The sequence below is a fragment of the Hydra vulgaris genome, chromosome 08, assembly GCF_038396675.1.
Source record: "Hydra vulgaris chromosome 08, alternate assembly HydraT2T_AEP".
Lineage (NCBI taxonomy): Eukaryota > Metazoa > Cnidaria > Hydrozoa > Anthoathecata > Hydridae > Hydra > Hydra vulgaris.
In genome coordinates this window covers 52,639,660-52,654,653 of record NC_088927.1, presented here as the reverse complement: position 1 = coordinate 52,654,653, position 14,994 = coordinate 52,639,660, and the positions used below count along the sequence as shown (strand labels likewise).

The following is a 14,994-nucleotide window of genomic DNA, read 5'->3' as shown; positions in this document are numbered from 1 at the left end:
AGATTCTTAAGGGTAGTTTTATCAAGATTAAGAAATTATTGAAAGAATTATTGAAGACTTGCAATTATCTCGATTAAGTTTTTTTTATGCATCTATAGGAAAATTCCATTAGACTCGAATCTATAAAAATACCAAGATATTTAACAATGTGTGTAGGACATAAACGTCTATTATTAATTTTAACTTTAGTTATATGATTGTTGTATAAAAGTTTTTGTCTTGGAGATGAAAAAAAAATATTAGTTCAGTTTTTTTTCAAGTTCAGCTAAGTTTGCATTTAGCCAATAAACTAACTTTTTTAGAACTAAGTTTATACTCTTACACAAGGAATGATGAGACTTATTAATATGCAAGATATTAGTATCATCAGCAACTATATGGATTGATGAGAAGTGTGCAGAGTTATTTAGATCATTAATATAAATCAAAAACAATAAAGGTAGAGAACAAAACCCTAGGGAAACACCACAACTATGTGCTTGTTCTTGATTTGTAACCATTCCAGTGCTAAAACTGCTTTGGATTTAGAGATATAACAATACAAGCAACTAAGTAAACTCATAATATTAAGCTTTAGAAAATTAAAATGGCATGATTAATGGTACTGACAGCTTTTTGTAAGTCGATAAAAACACTACCAACGAAATGACCAGTATCCAGTGTCTTTTCTTATTTCTCGTTATGTTATTGCAAGTTGAGTGTTTTGATCAAAATAGTTGACTGAAATTAATTTAAACAGTTAAAAGAACTCAAAAAAAGTATAATCAAGAATAGATTAGTTTAAAGAGCTTGCTAATGCTTGTTGGAGATATTGGTAAAGATTTGGATGCTTAAGATTTTTATAGCTAACGCAATGTTATTTATGGACGATCCTATTAAAAAAGAATAGTTCGAAAACGTGATGGTGGAACAGTTGCAAAAAAAATGAGGGAAAACTGACAGATTTGCAATTTCTCATCGGCTTACAAGGAACGACGTTCCCCATACTTTAATCTATGATTATAGTTCAGCATTAAATTATCAATCATTTTAAAAATTAAATTAACAAGTTAAAGATAATACACCGTAAAATATTAGGAAATAAAAAAAAAAGGATTTATTCGGAGAGCTTTTTGTATCTTGATGATAAGTATGTCGCACGAGGTAATATTTTATAAAAATATACGTACTGTTTTTAATTTTCATTCTTTAAGTTTTGAACTACGCGAATTCAATGAAGTTATATTGGACGGTTTAGTAGTTTAAAATATTTTAACGAAAAAAATAAGAACATCTGTATCTACATTAAAAGCAAAAGCTCTTTAACCTTAAGTAGCTTGAGGTAAATTTGGAGTCAGAAATTATAAAGCAATATATTTACAAACAACTAAACCGTCCAATATAACTTCATTGAATTCGCGTAGTTCAGAGCTTTATTAAACTATTCCTTTTATAAAACCAATTAACTATTTAATCCTGGAGTTTTGTAGACGTCTTTACTTTACATATAGATCATATGTGGAGCTGTTATACGAGTATTTAGTTTTGTAACCAGTTTTTTCTTTTTTGGTCAGAATAACTATTACTTTTAAATTTTTAAGTAGTATAAAATTTGAATTATTCAACTTCTTAACACTGATTTTGAATAAATCCTTGTGCTATTGGAATCGACTTGAAGGTAGATATGAAAGAAAGGCGTCCATATTTTGTATGTTCCTGATACTTCTAGGTTATTCGTACATAAGTCAAAAAGATTTTATATTTTTGAAAAAAAAGTCATTTGTCTGTCGAATGACGCATTCAGGTATAAAATAAGACACATCGGGTGATAATTTAAATTATGAAATTGAACCTCTTCATCAACAACTTCTTTTTATATCAAATCAAGTTTAAACCAAGACCTTAGTTTGTGGAGATTCACAGGTACAAGTCAAAAACTGAAGAAAAAAGACAAACTACAAAAAAACTATCATAAAATTACTACAAAAAAATTTTATTTTTTAGAATACTATTTGTAATAAAATAAATTTACAATAACACGCTATATTTTAACTGATGCGTTTTGTGTGGTGAAGCCAACATAAGTTCTTATGTGTTCTGAGAATGCATTAATTATCAATGATTTTATTTTCAAGCAGTGTTCACATAAAAAAGAATAATACATTAATGCGGTTTTTAATAACCTTTTCCTATTGTTTTTATTACTAATATATTTTATTCATAACTGGGTATTAATTTATGGTATAATCATAGCTAATAAGTTAAATTCTAAATTACAGCTAATCAAGCTTCTAAACCAACTAAAGTAACATTTTCAGACACTTAGTAAACGATTCAAATACTATTTCTTTTAACAATTAAGATATTGAGCGGTGCGTAAAAGCCTCTTTAACCAACTTCTTTGATTATATGGAGGACTGGCCACCAGTTTTAAAGATTTAATCATGCAGAATTATTTTTTAATATTCATGTTTTCTGAAATGACTCCACTGATCTACGACTTTTTTCAAAAATGGAAATACTTGTCAAAAACATTAATTATATTGAAACTCGTATAAATATCTTTGAGATGAAATAATTTTTAATCCTGAGTTTTTACCGTAACACAAAATTATAATTTTGTTTTTACATAAAGCGAAAATAAACTAAAAAATAAATTTATACGTGGGTTTATACGTAAAAAATATTACCATACGATTTTTTTGTATATAAACTATTAAAAAGTTTGACATTGCTTTAATTATAAGAGTTATAGCAACTTTTTAAAAATTAAAAAAAAAAAAGAACTTCAATGGAACACAAAAATTTCGTATTTTCTTTGAGCACCTGTGGAAAATAGTAAAACCCCTTTTTGCTTACTTTAGAATTATTTTCTTTAGTTGAATCTAAACATTTTAAAGAAGTCGCTGAAATTGCAGCATTAAACATTTCTTTAAAGGTAGGTGTTGAAATTTCACATTCATTATCTTGTAAGACAGATAAGTTGCGTGTTAATGTATCTAAAATTGAAAATAGAGTTTATAAGGAATTGATTACAATATTATTAATATTATATACACTATAAAAGGTCATGCCATAAAAAATGCAAATGTTATATTGTAAAAAAAAATTTCTATTAGATTTAGAATGTCCGATGTAACCAAAAATATGAAAATTTAAAATATTTTGTTCGCATTACTTCAAATGAGTATATTTGCATGGCTAAAGATAGTGACTAAAATTAGATGTTAGCATCAGATGATCAAACACGTTGTTGTATCATTTTCATCAGAATCAAGCATTGGTACAACATTAAAACAAACACCACTTCTACCAGATTATCGCACTCGACATCACATCACTCCAATCAAATAGTCGTACAAGCCAACACGAGTTTAATAGTTTTTTTACTGATAATTATTTACTTTGGACTATTTTTTAGCTTTTACTCTTAAACTATTAAATTTTTAAATTACAACTAATTTAAGAAATTACTACCACTTTTGTTTTTGTAGATGAATGTTTGGCTTTTGAAACATCGCGTCATCTGGTTGTTTTACTTTCAACGTTAACGAAAAGACAAACCAGGTTTTCCTAAACCATTGTTTTCATCTGCAATTGCTTCATTATAAAATGAATTTTGATTGATCGATTCAGTTGTAGGAGAAAAGCTGCAAGGAAAATTATCAAGATCTGCTAAATCAATATTACTTGTCGGACAATCATCAACACATTGATAGCCTAATAACAGAAAAATCAAGATTAATTGTAGGAAAATCATCAAAACATTGATAGCCTAGTTAAAAAACGATTAACTCTAAGTTAAGAAACTATTGCATAATATAATAACTTTAAATATAAATGTAAAGTTTATATACATATAGTTTATAAAACAATTTTTTTTTACCAAATTCTTTATTTCTTGCGTTAGAAGCTTTACGATCAAATTTTCTCTGTTCCTCTAACTTCTTTGAGCGAATTGACTTTCTTTATTAAACTCTGGCATAAAATTATGTATTGTGCTTTTCGACAAAACTGGTGGTCTTAGTAACAACTCACAAATGCAAAATTCACACGCTAGTGGTAAATGACTCAAATATCTAAAACGCTTACGATGTTCCTAAATAATTACAAATACTAAAATGAGTATTTATCAATACTAATTACTTTACCAATACTAAATATATATTAGAAAAAAGTAAAAACAATAATAAAAAAAAGCAAAACAATATTTACTATATTCATATATATATTTCATTTAAATATTGAAACAACAGAATATTAGCTTTTTAATTTAATTATAAAACTAATATTTAATAATCAAATTATTAATTTAGTTTTAAATATTCAACAAGTGCAACATCTCTTATTTTATGAAGGAAAGCGCAAAAGATAAAAACATTATTTGAAAATTACCAAACTCATAGTAAACGATTCAAAATCTAAAATTTGGCCTGTAATGGTGGTTGGAGCATTACATAAGGATCCATACTCTTCTATTAAACATCTTGCATTGAGTGCATCAATATATATATTTTGACCATCTTCAGCTAAAACAATAACACATAAAAATTTAAAAATCGATAAAGAAATATATTTTAACCTAAAAATAAATAAATTAACAATGACTAGAGTAGACAGTTTATCATAAACTGGGGGTAGGAGTAGACAGTTTATCATAAAATTTAATTCTATAATTTATATAGTGTAAATTTAAAAGTCCAGATGAATTAGAAATTTTTTTTATAAAGCTGAAACTTTGCTCTGCGATTATTGTAGGTATGCACAGATCGTAGGGCGGGTGAATAAAAAAAAGGCAATTGCTTTTACTCAGAAATTGGTCAGCTTTACGTGAATAAAAACTTCAAACTTGCTTTAATTTTTATTTACGAAAAGCTGAGCAATTATTCAGCAATTTTGGAGAAATTGTTTAGCTTTTTACGTGAATAAAAATTTAGTGATTTTGCTCAAATTTTTATTCACGTAAAACTAAACAACTACTCCAAAAACGCATATACTCAAAAAAAGTGAGACATTTAATAGGAATAAAATTATATTTTTCAAAGTGTCTCTTCATCAAGCTTTTCACAATAAGTGCATTTATGATTAGTGCCATTCTTTAAATTCTACATCAGTTTCATCATTGATTTCTTTCAGCAATAACAACATCAATGCTGACTTCAAAAACGTGTGCTCTTGTTGTAGCAATGGCTTATTCTGGCATCATTTTAGCACTGATGTTCTTAGGGACACAGTTCTTGGCATCTACTAATTTTCCTCTATTTTGTTCAACCTAAAGCAAAAAATTAGGCAACTTTCTAGGCAAAGTAGCTTTAATTTATGAATGCAACCTTTAAGATTAAAGCCAAACAATTTTCTTTTTCATTCATGAAAGGCACTCACCGTATCTCCAGTAGTTCTGTTATGTTCAACTCAAATTGTTTATCATCTCTGTTGAAGATGCTGTCAATAGTTTATAAAGCTTTTTTCAGCAACCAAATTTATTTTCCTATTATCACTTCCACAAACAGTATAATGCATGGATGCAGTTTTTTAATTAAACTACAATATATTGAATGGAGGAAAAAGCGGAGTCAAATAAAATCTTAGTAAGTCAAATGTCTTTCAAGAAATTAAGGCTAACTTTCCAAAAAATTTAATACTTTAATAAAAATTTAATAAAAAATTTTGATAGCGATATATCTCATAAAGTTTACATATATTAGAAGGACATTATTATCCATCGAATTATATTAAAAAATTCCAAAAAAAGCGAAGAAAAACTTAGAATAAAAAATTAGAAATAGCTATTACAAATTAGATACTACTAATTTTTCTTAGCATTCTTAGCAAAGGAGATTTAGGTCTATGTCCAAAAGAGATTTGTAAAACACTTTTTTAATTTAAACAATTCAGAGATTTGTTTATACAATGATAAGATGAAAACCACTTGTATACTTTTTTTTTTGGTACTATATATCCGAAAGATACTGATATAAATCAGGTACAGAAGTTGAAAGATACAGGTATAAATTTCAAATGTTCAGAATAAAAAATGTTTTAAAAAGGTTATAATAAACTTATATTTGAAGATTTTTTGGACTATTTTTATTTATTTAAAAACTTTGGCATATATAAAGTTTGCCAAATGGTAACACACAAGCAGTCAACGCCTGAGGGAAGAAATGAATTACATTAAAATAAAGGAGAATTATTTTTCGAACAAAGCATATTTTGACAGTTGTCAAGACAAAATTAAAGATTAAATAGAGGAATATTTAAAAATGAATAAGACAGAGAATGAACCTAAACACTTTTAACAATTATAATAAACAATAAATTGTTTCATAAACACTAATATGAACGAAAATATACAAAAAATATGTAACCAAACAAATAAAATAAATAAAATAAAACAAAAAACTGATAACCAAAATAAAAAGTATGTATGCAACAATGAAAAGCCTCAGAATGGAAAAAAAAACATTAATGCTAATGTGTAAACATTATTTGTGTAGTGATAAAGTAATAAACATCTCCTCAGAGTTGCGTCTATTATTACTGGCATTTCGATGAGGATCAGTACTTATAACTAGTTATCTCGCCAGACAAACATTATCGCCACTTATGCTTTACCCCCTGACTTACGCCTATTCCATACTGCAGTAAAAAAGGATTCACTACAAATAGCCAAAACTAAACCATACCCAAATTTGAAAAACACTAATATTTTTTTAATGATATGATATAAAAAGTGTTGATCTACTGCACAATATAAATAAAAATAGTTAAATAAATAACTTACCATACCTCCAGTAGAAAAAACTAAGCACAATAAATAAAATTCAAATAAAAACACCAAAAACAAAACTAAAACAACTAAAGTTTACAAGTTCCAAAAATGCTAAATAAATTGTGCTTTAAGACCATTTAAACCACATAGATAGTTCCAGCACAAATAAACCAAAAACAATCAAATGGCAATATACCCTATTAAAAACCCTTTTAAAATTAAATAAAACACAATAGAGTTTTCAAAAAACTCTTGACCTGTCATAGATACTTCATTCGAATTTTGTTAACCAATCTAAATCGTAAGAAAATGAAACAACCCACGCAACTTAAAATCATAACTAAAAATCAAGTAATATATGAAAGTAGAAACATATATTACTTGATTTTTAGTTATGATTTTAAGTTGCGTGGGTTGTTTCATTTTCTTACGATTTAGATTGGTTAACAAAGATCTAGAAATGAAGTATCTATGACAGTGTTTAGAGTTTTTTGAAAACTCTATTGTGTTTTATTTAATTTTAAAAGGGTTTTTAATAGGGTATTGTCATTTGATTGTTTTTGGTTTATTTGTGCTGGAAGGATTTGTCTATGTGGTTTAAATGGTCTTAAAGCACAATTTATTAGTATTTTCTGTTTGCAAACTTTAGTTGTTTTAGTTTTGTTTTTGGTGTTTTTTATTTGAATTTTATTTATATTGCTTAGTTTTTTCTATTTGGAGGTATAGTAAGTTATTTATAACTATTTTTATTTATATTGTGCAGTAGATCAACACTTTTTTATATCATATCATTAAAAAAATATTAGTGTTTTTCAAATTTGGGTACTTGGCTATTTGTAGTAAATCCTTTTTTACTCAGTGTATGGAATAGGCGTAAGTCAGGGGGTAAACATAAGTGGCGATAATGTTTGTCTGGCGAGATAACTAGTTATAAGTACTGATCCTAATCGAATAATAATAGACGCGTTTCTGAGGAGATGTTTATTACTTTATCACTACACAAATAATGTTTACACATTAGCATCATGTTTTTTGGTCTGGACGCTTTTAGTTATCATGTTTTTATTTTGGTTATGGTTTTGTTTTATTTTATTTATTTTATTTGTTTGGTTACATATTTTTTGTATATTTACGTTCATATTAGTGTTTATGAAACAATTTATTGTTTATTATAATTGTTAAAAGTGTTTAGGTTCATTCTCTGTCTTATTCATTTTTAAATATTCCTCTATTAATCTTTAATTTTGACAACTGTAAAATATGCTTTGTTACCGAAAAATAATTCTCCTTTATTTTAATGTAATTCATTTCTTCCCTCAGGCGTTGACTGCTTGTGTGTTACCATTTGGCAAACTTTATATATGCCAAAGCTTAAATAAAATAAAAAATAGTCCAAAAAATCTTCAAATATAAGTTTATTATAACCTTTTTAAAACATTTTTTATTCTGAACATTTGAAACCTATACCTGTATCTTTCAACTTATACTACCTGATTTATATCAGTATCTTTCGGATATAGTACCAAAAAAAAAAAATATACAGTGGTTTTCATCTTATCATTGTATAAACAAATCTCTGAATTGTTTAAATTAAAAAAGTGTTTTACAAATCTCTTTTGGACATAGACCTAAATCTCCTTTGCTAAGAATGCTCATAAGAAAAATTAGTAGTATCTAATTTGTAATAGCTATTTCTAATTTTTTATTCTAGTTTTTCTTTCGTTTTTTGGAATTTTTTAATATAATTCGATGGATAATAATGTATCTAATATATGTAAACTTTATGAGATATATCGCTATCAAAATTTTTTATTAAAATTTTTATTAAAGTCCTAAATTTTTTGGAAAGTTAGCCTTTAATTTCTTGAAAGACATTTGACTTACTAAGATTTATTTGACTCCGCTTTTTCCTCCATTCAATATATTGTAGTTTAATTAAAAAACTGCATCCATGCATTATATTGTTTGTGGAAGTGATAATAGGAAAATAAATTTGGTTGCTGAAAAAAGCTTTATAAAAACTGTTAGAAGCATCTTCAACAGAGATGATAAACAATTTCAGTTGAACATAACAGAACTACTGAGAATACGGTGAGTGCCTTTCATGAATGAAAAAGAAAAATATTTTGGCTTTAATCTTAAAGGTTTAGCATTCATTAATTTAAAGCTACTTTGCCTAGAAAGTTGCCTGAATTTTTTGCTTTAGGTTGAACAAAATAGAGGAAAATTAAGTTGATGCCGAACTGTGTCCCTAAGAACATCAGTGCTAAAATGATGCCAAGAAAAAATAAGCCATTCAACCAAGAGCACACGTTTTTGAAGTCAGCATTGATGTTGTTATTGCTGAAAGAAATCAATGATGAAACTGATGTAGAATTTAAAGAATGGCACTAATCATAAATGCACTTATTGTGAAAGCTAAATAAGACACTTTGAAAAATATAATTTTATTCCTATTTGAATGTCTCACTTTTTTGAGTATATGCGTTTTTGGAGTAGTTGTTTAGTTTTACGTGAATAAAAATTTGAGCAAAATCACTCAAATTTTTATTCACGTAAACTAAACAATTTCTCCAAAATTGCTGAATAATTGCTCAGCTTTTCGTAAATAAAAATTAAAGCAAGTTTGAAGTTTTTATTCACGTAAAGCTGACCAATTTCTGAGTAAAAGCAATTGCCTTTTTTTTATTCACCCGCCCTACGATCTGTGCATACCTACAATAATCGCAGAGCAAAGTTTCAGCTTTATAAAAAAAATTTCTAATTCATCTGGACTTTTAAATTTACACTATATAATTATCAATTAAATTTTATGATAAACTGTCTACTCCTACCCCCAGTTTATGATAAACAGTCTACTCTAGTCATTGTTAATTTATTTATTTTTGGTTAAAAATGTGTTATTGTTTTAGCTGAAGATGGTCAAAATATATAGTATTTGATGCACTCAATGCAAGATGTTTAATAGAAGATTGTGGATTCAAATGCTCCAACCACCATTACAGGCCAAATTTTAGATTTTGAATGGTTTACTATGAGTTTGGTAATTTTCAATAATGTTTTTATCTTTTGCGCTTTCCTTCATAAAATAAGAGATGTTGCACTTGTTGAATATTTAAAACTAAATTAATAATTTGATTATTTTAAATATTAGTTTTATAATTAAATTAAAAAGCTAATATTCTGTTGTTTTCAATATTTAAATGAAATATATATATGAATATAGTAAATATTGTTTTGCTTTTTTTTATTATTGTTTTTACTTTTTTCTAATATATATTTAGTATTGGTAAAGTAATTAGTATTGATAAATACTCATTTAGTATTTGTAATTATTTAGGAACATCGTAAGCGTTTTAGATATTTGAGTCATTTACCACTAGCGTGTGATTTTTGCATTTTGTGAGTTGTTACTAAGACCACCAGTTTTGTCGAAAAGCACAATACATAATTTTATGCCAGAGTTTAATAAAAGAAAGTCAATTCGCTCAAAGAAGTTAGAGGAACAGAGAAAATTTGATGGCCGAGCCTAACGCAAGAAATAAAGAATTTGGTAAAAAAAATTGTTTTATAAACTATATGTATATAAACTTTACATTTATATTTAAAGTTATTATATTATGCAATAGTTTCTTAACTTAGAGTTAATCGTTTTTTAACTAGGCTATCAATGTTTTGATGATTTTCCTACAATTAATCTTGATTTTTCTGTTATTAGGCTATCAATGTGTTGATGATTGTCCGACAAGTGATATTCATTTAGCAGATCTTGATAATTTTCCTTGCAGCTTTTCTCCCTCAACTGAATCGATCAATCAAAATTCATTTTATAATGAAGCAATTGCAGATGAAACAATGGTTTAGGAAAACCGGTTTGTCTTTTGCTTCAAATGTTGAAAGTAAAACAACCAGATGACGCGATGTTTCAAAAGCCAAACATTCATCTAACAAACAAAAGTGGTAAAGGTATCTTTAAATTAGGTTTTTGTAATTTAAAAATTTCATATTTAAGAGTAAAAGCTAAAAAATAGTCAAAGTAAATAATTATCAGTAAAAAAACTGTTGAACTCGTGTTTGGCTTGTACGACTATTTGATTGGAGTGATGTGATGTCGAGTGCGACAATCTGGTAGAAGTGGTGTTTGTTTTAATGTTGTACCAATGCTTGATTCTGATGAAAATGATACAACAACGTGTTTGATCATCTGATGCTAACATCTAATTTTAGTCACTATCTTTAGCCATGCAATATTTACTCATTTGAAGTAATGCGAACAAAATATTTTAAATTTCCCATATTTTTGGTTACATCGGACATTCTAAATCTAATAGAAATTTTTTTTTACAATATAACATTTGCATTTTTTATGGCATGACCTTTTATAGTGTATATAATATTAATAATATTGTAATAAATTTCCTTATAAACTCTATTTTCAATTTTAGATACATTAACACGCAACTTATCTGTCTTACAAGATAATGAATGTGAAATTTCAACACCTACCTTTAAAGAAATGTTTGATGCTACAATTTCAGCGACTTCTTTAAAATGTTTAGATTCAACTAAAGAAAAAATAATTCTAAAAAGAAAAAGCAAAAAATATGTTCCACAGTACTCAAAGAAAATACTAAGTTTTCGTGTTCCATTGAAGTTCTTTTTTTTTTTAATTTTTAAAAAGTTGCTATAACTCTTATAATTAAAGCAATGTCAAACTTTTTAATAGTTTATATACAAAAAAATCGTATGGTTTAAGATTTTTTACGTATAAACCCACGTATAAATTTATTTTTTAGTTTATTTTCGCTTTATGTAAAAACAAAATTATAATTTTGTGTTACAGTAAAAACTCAGATTAAAAATTATTTCATCTCAAATATATTTATACGAGTTTCAATATAATTAATGTTTTTGACAAGTATTTCCATTTTTGAAAAATCTCGTAGAATCATGGAGTTTTTCAGAAAACATGAATATTAAAAAATAATTCTGCATGATTAAATCTTTAAAACTGGTGGGCCAGTCCTCCATATAATCAAAGAAGTTGGTTAAAGAGGCTTTTACGCACCGCTCAATATCTTAATTGTTAAAAAGAATAGTATTTGAATCGTTTACTAAGTGTCTGAAAAATGTTGCTTTTCATGCATTTAGAAGCTCATTAGCTGTAATTTAGACTGAGCTCTTAGCTATGATTATACCATAAATTAATACCCAGTTATGAATAAAATATATTAGTAATAAAAACAATAGGAAAAGGTTATTAAAAACCGCATTAATGTATTATTCTTTTTTTATGTGAACACTGCTTGAAAATAAATCATCGACAACTAATGCATTCTCAGAACACATAAGAACTTATGTTGGCTTCACCACACAAAACGCATCAGCTAAAATATAGCGTGTTATTGTAAATTTATTTTATTACAAATAGTATTCTAAAAAATAAAAATTTTTTTGTAGTAATTTTATGATAGTTTTTTTGTAGTTTGTCTTTTTTCTTCAGTTTTTTTGACTTGTACCTGTGAATCTCCACAAACTAAGGTCTTGGTTTAAACTTGGATTTGATATAAAAAGAAGTTGTTGATGAAGAGGTTCAATTTCATAATTTAAATTATTAGCCTAATGCATCATTCGACACCCTAATGCGTCATTCGACACAGACAAATGACTTTTTTCAAAAATATAAAATCTTTTTGACTTATGTACGAATAACCTAGAAGTATCAGGAACATACAAAATATGGACCACCTTTCTTTCCTCTCTACCTTGATTTCCAAGAGCACAAGGATTTATAAAAACTAAGTGTTAAGAAGTTGAATAATTCAAATTTTATACTACTTAAAAATTTAAAAGTAATAGTTATTCTGACCAAGAAAAAAACTGGTTACAAAACTAAAATATGGTATAACAGCTCACATATGATCTATATGTAAAGTAAAGCATATTTCAAAAAATTCCAGATTAAATAGTTAATTGGTTTTATAAAGGAAAATAGTTTAATAAAGCTCTGAACTACGCGAATTCAATGAAGTTATATTGGACGGTTTAGTTGTTTGTAAATATATTTGGCTTTATAATTTCTGACTCCAAATTTTACCTCAAGCTACTTAAGGTTAAAGAGCTTTTGCTTTTATGTATCTGGGTATTTGTTCTTATTTTTTCATTAAAAAAATATTTTCCAAACTACTAAACCGTCCAATATAACTTCATTGAATTCGCGTAGTTCAAAACTAAAAATAGATGAAAATTAAAAAAATATGCAATATTTTTATAAAATATTACCTAGTGCGACATACTTATCATACAAAAGCTCTCCGAATAAAATCCTTTTTTTTTTATTTCCTAATATTTTACGGTGTATTATCTTTAACTTGTTAATTTAATTTTTAAAAATGATTGATAATTTAATGCTGAACTATAATCAGAGATTAAAGTATGGGAGACGTCGTTCCTTGTAAGCCAATAAATTGCAAAAATCGTTGAGCTTCTCTTTATATTTTTTTTGCAACTGTTCCACCATCACGTTTTCGAACTATTCTTTTTTAATAGGATCGTCCATAAATAACATTGCGTTAGCTATAAAAATCTTAAGCATCCAAATACTTACTAATATCTCCAACAAGCATTAGCAAGCTCTTTAAAAAACTAATCTATTCTTGATTATACTTTTTGAGTTCTTTTAACTGTTTAAATGAATTTCAGTCAGGATTTCGATCAAAACACTCAACTTGCAATAAGTATAACCGAAAAAATAAGAAAAGACACTGGATACTGGTCATTTCGTTGGTAGTGTTTTTATCGACTTACAAAAAGCTGTCAGTACCATTAATCATGCCATTTTAATTTCTAAACTTGAACATTACGGAATCCGATGAGTTGCTTGTAATTGGTCTTATCTCTCAAATCAAAGCAGTTTTCTAAGCATAGTGACAAAATCAAATAACGAGCACCATAGTTTGTGGTGTTCCCCGGGTTTTGTTCTCAAGCCTTATATTTCAATTTTGTTGCTAATAATATAAATGACTCTACACTTCTCATCAATCCATATAGTTGCTGATGATACTAATATCTTGCATATTAATAAGTCTCATCATTCCTTGTGTAAGAGTATAAACTTCAGTTCTAGAAAAAGTTAGTTTATTGGCTAAATGCGACAATTTCGCTGAACTTGAAAAAAAAAACTAAACTAATATTTTTTTTCATCTCCAAGACAAAAACTTTTATACAACAATCATATAACTAAAGTTAAAATTAATAATAGACGTTTATGTCCTACACACATTGTTAAATATCTTGGTATTTTTATAGATTCGAGTCTAATGGAATTTTCCTATAGATGCATAAAAAAAACTTAATCGAGTAGTTCAAGTCTTCAATAATTCTTTCAATAATTTCTTAATCTTGATAAAACTTGTGTTTTGCAGCTTTCATGCTAATCACAACTATGCTTTAGGTTTGGGGATAAATTGGCAATTAGAATATTATTAATTCGTTATCAGCTCAGCGTCAAATTAATCCGAATAATAAGTACAATCCGAATAATAAATTTTCAATTCCATTATAGAAAAACTCAAACTTCTTCAAAAAACATAAAACATCTTGTCAGCACGAGCAAGATTTGCTAATCTTCTTTTTGATTTTGACTTCCTTAATAAAAATTTGTCTCCCTCTATTAAAACCTTCTTCACTAAAACTCGATTGATACATTTATATTTAACTAGAAACATCCAATAATGGAAAACTAAATGTAACTCCCTATAAAACTTTCAGGTAACAGGTGATGCGGAAGTTATCGGACAAAATAAAAACGTCAATAACTTATTTATAAATAAAAAACTGCTATTATATTTTTCAAATAAAGCATTTTTCTTTTAATAAAAATATATAGACGTTCTACACCAATAACTAAAGCAAAAATAAAAATTCAATTACGAGACCCGAGACACTTCTCATTGTAGCGCGCGTGTAAGTTATAAGGCGCAAACAACCCATGTTCACTCAACAATGAAAAACGCCCAGAGCTCTTTGCTAGACTATCAGCTCTACATATATATTCACCCGCCACACCTCATATTTTTTGCGGAAACTAGTTAGCAGATTTATCAGACGTTACCGTACCCGGCTACCAACCATATCGCAAAGACAGAGACAAGGGGCGGTGGAGTTGCAATTTACACAAGACAATATAGTAGTCAGCGAAGTTAGTTCTACTCCAACTCAACTCAACATCAATTGAGCAAATC

The 14,994-nt window shown here is 27.2% G+C and overlaps 1 long non-coding RNA gene across 1 annotated transcript; it reads right to left on the bottom strand.

Annotated features, from left to right (window-relative positions):
* Positions 1-3,539: 3,539 nt before the first annotated feature.
* LOC136084364 (uncharacterized) lies at positions 3,540-4,530 on the bottom strand. The gene is made up of 3 exons (XR_010640514.1): positions 4,375-4,530; positions 3,866-4,078; positions 3,540-3,699 (listed from the first exon to the last, which is right to left on the bottom strand). It is a non-coding gene; the product is annotated as an uncharacterized LOC136084364 (long non-coding RNA).
* Positions 4,531-14,994: the final 10,464 nt, after the last annotated feature.